The sequence below is a fragment of the Amblyomma americanum genome, chromosome 9, assembly GCF_052857255.1.
Source record: "Amblyomma americanum isolate KBUSLIRL-KWMA chromosome 9, ASM5285725v1, whole genome shotgun sequence".
NCBI lineage: Eukaryota > Metazoa > Arthropoda > Arachnida > Ixodida > Ixodidae > Amblyomma > Amblyomma americanum.
Genome location: NC_135505.1, coordinates 152,642,997 through 152,647,248, shown reverse-complemented (window position 1 = coordinate 152,647,248; position 4,252 = coordinate 152,642,997).

Genomic DNA, 4,252 nt, shown 5'->3' with positions numbered 1-4,252 from the left:
TAACCTAACCTAACCTAACCTAACCTAACCTAACCTAACCTAACCTAACCTAACCTAACCTAACCTAACCTAACCTAACCTAACCTAACCTAACCTAACCTAACCTAACCTAACCTAACCTAACCTAACCTAACCTAACCTAACCTAACCTAACCTAACCTAACCTAACCTAACCTAACCTAACCTAACCTAACCTAACCTAACCTAACCTAACCTAACCTAACCTAACCTAACCTAACCTAACCTAACCTAACCTAACCTAACCTAACCTAACCTAACCTAACCTAACCTAACCTAACCTAACCTAACCTAACCTAACCTAACCTAACCTAACCTAACCTAACCTAACCTAACCTAACCTAACCTAACCTAACCTAACCTAACCTAACCTAACCTAACCTAACCTAACCTAACCTAACCTAACCTAACCTAACCTAACCTAACCTAACCTAACCTAACCTAACCTAACCTAACCTAACCTAACCTAACCTAACCTAACCTAACCTAACCTAACCTAACCTAACCTAACCTAACCTAACCTAACCTAACCTAACCTAACCTAACCTAACCTAACCTAACCTAACCTAACCTAACCTAACCTAACCTAACCTAACCTAACCTAACCTAACCTAACCTAACCTAACCTAACCTAACCTAACCTAACCTAACCTAACCTAACCTAACCTAACCTAACCTAACCTAACCTAACCTAACCTAACCTAACCTAACCTAACCTAACCTAACCTAACCTAACCTAACCTAACCTAACCTAACCTAACCTAACCTAACCTAACCTAACCTAACCTAACCTAACCTAACCTAACCTAACCTAACCTAACCTAACCTAACCTAACCTAACCTAACCTAACCTAACCTAACCTAACCTAACCTAACCTAACCTAACCTAACCTAACCTAACCTAACCTAACCTAACCTAACCTAACCTAACCTAACCTAACCTAACCTAACCTAACCTAACCTAACCTAACCTAACCTAACCTAACCTAACCTAACCTAACCTAACCTAACCTAACCTAACCTAACCTAACCTAACCTAACCTAACCTAACCTAACCTAACCTAACCTAACCTAACCTAACCTAACCTAACCTAACCTAACCTAACCTAACCTAACCTAACCTAACCTAACCTAACCTAACCTAACCTAACCTAACCTAACCTAACCTAACCTAACCTAACCTAACCTAACCTAACCTAACCTAACCTAACCTAACCTAACCTAACCTAACCTAACCTAACCTAACCTAACCTAACCTAACCTAACCTAACCTAACCTAACCTAACCTAACCTAACCTAACCTAACCTAACCTAACCTAACCTAACCTAACCTAACCTAACCTAACCTAACCTAACCTAACCTAACCTAACCTAACCTAACCTAACCTAACCTAACCTAACCTAACCTAACCTAACCTAACCTAACCTAACCTAACCTAACCTAACCTAACCTAACCTAACCTAACCTAACCTAACCTAACCTAACCTAACCTAACCTAACCTAACCTAACCTAACCTAACCTAACCTAACCTAACCTAACCTAACCTAACCTAACCTAACCTAACCTAACCTAACCTAACCTAACCTAACCTAACCTAACCTAACCTAACCTAACCTAACCTAACCTAACCTAACCTAACCTAACCTAACCTAACCTAACCTAACCTAACCTAACCTAACCTAACCTAACCTAACCTAACCTAACCTAACCTAACCTAACCTAACCTAACCTAACCTAACCTAACCTAACCTAACCTAACCTAACCTAACCTAACCTAACCTAACCTAACCTAACCTAACCTAACCTAACCTAACCTAACCTAACCTAACCTAACCTAACCTAACCTAACCTAACCTAACCTAACCTAACCTAACCTAACCTAACCTAACCTAACCTAACCTAACCTAACCTAACCTAACCTAACCTAACCTAACCTAACCTAACCTAACCTAACCTAACCTAACCTAACCTAACCTAACCTAACCTAACCTAACCTAACCTAACCTAACCTAACCTAACCTAACCTAACCTAACCTAACCTAACCTAACCTAACCTAACCTAACCTAACCTAACCTAACCTAACCTAACCTAACCTAACCTAACCTAACCTAACCTAACCTAACCTAACCTAACCTAACCTAACCTAACCTAACCTAACCTAACCTAACCTAACCTAACCTAACCTAACCTAACCTAACCTAACCTAACCTAACCTAACCTAACCTAACCTAACCTAACCTAACCTAACCTAACCTAACCTAACCTAACCTAACCTAACCTAACCTAACCTAACCTAACCTAACCTAACCTAACCTAACCTAACCTAACCTAACCTAACCTAACCTAACCTAACCTAACCTAACCTAACCTAACCTAACCTAACCTAACCTAACCTAACCTAACCTAACCTAACCTAACCTAACCTAACCTAACCTAACCTAACCTAACCTAACCTAACCTAACCTAACCTAACCTAACCTAACCTAACCTAACCTAACCTAACCTAACCTAACCTAACCTAACCTAACCTAACCTAACCTAACCTAACCTAACCTAACCTAACCTAACCTAACCTAACCTAACCTAACCTAACCTAACCTAACCTAACCTAACCTAACCTAACCTAACCTAACCTAACCTAACCTAACCTAACCTAACCTAACCTAACCTAACCTAACCTAACCTAACCTAACCTAACCTAACCTAACCTAACCTAACCTAACCTAACCTAACCTAACCTAACCTAACCTAACCTAACCTAACCTAACCTAACCTAACCTAACCTAACCTAACCTAACCTAACCTAACCTAACCTAACCTAACCTAACCTAACCTAACCTAACCTAACCTAACCTAACCTAACCTAACCTAACCTAACCTAACCTAACCTAACCTAACCTAACCTAACCTAACCTAACCTAACCTAACCTAACCTAACCTAACCTAACCTAACCTAACCTAACCTAACCTAACCTAACCTAACCTAACCTAACCTAACCTAACCTAACCTAACCTAACCTAACCTAACCTAACCTAACCTAACCTAACCTAACCTAACCTAACCTAACCTAACCTAACCTAACCTAACCTAACCTAACCTAACCTAACCTAACCTAACCTAACCTAACCTAACCTAACCTAACCTAACCTAACCTAACCTAACCTAACCTAACCTAACCTAACCTAACCTAACCTAACCTAACCTAACCTAACCTAACCTAACCTAACCTAACCTAACCTAACCTAACCTAACCTAACCTAACCTAACCTAACCTAACCTAACCTAACCTAACCTAACCTAACCTAACCTAACCTAACCTAACCTAACCTAACCTAACCTAACCTAACCTAACCTAACCTAACCTAACCTAACCTAACCTAACCTAACCTAACCTAACCTAACCTAACCTAACCTAACCTAACCTAACCTAACCTAACCTAACCTAACCTAACCTAACCTAACCTAACCTAACCTAACCTAACCTAACCTAACCTAACCTAACCTAACCTAACCTAACCTAACCTAACCTAACCTAACCTAACCTAACCTAACCTAACCTAACCTAACCTAACCTAACCTAACCTAACCTAACCTAACCTAACCTAACCTAACCTAACCTAACCTAACCTAACCTAACCTAACCTAACCTAACCTAACCTAACCTAACCTAACCTAACCTAACCTAACCTAACCTAACCTAACCTAACCTAACCTAACCTAACCTAACCTAACCTAACCTAACCTAACCTAACCTAACCTAACCTAACCTAACCTAACCTAACCTAACCTAACCTAACCTAACCTAACCTAACCTAACCTAACCTAACCTAACCTAACCTAACCTAACCTAACCTAACCTAACTCTAACCTAACCTAACCTAACCTAACCTAACCTAACCTAACCTAACCTAACCTAACCTAACCTAACCTAACCTAACCTAACCTAACCTAACCTAACCTAACCTAACCTAACCTAACCTAACCTAACCTAACCTAACCTAACCTAACCTAACCTAACCTAACCTAACCTAACCTAACCTAACCTAACCTAACCTAACCTAACCTAACCTAACCTAACCTAACCTAACCTAACCTAACCTAACCTAACCTAACCTAACCTAACCTAACCTAACCTAACCTAACCTAACCTAACCTAACCTAACCTAACCTAACCTAACCTAACCTAACCTAACCTAACCTAACCTAACCTAACCTAACCTAACCTAACCT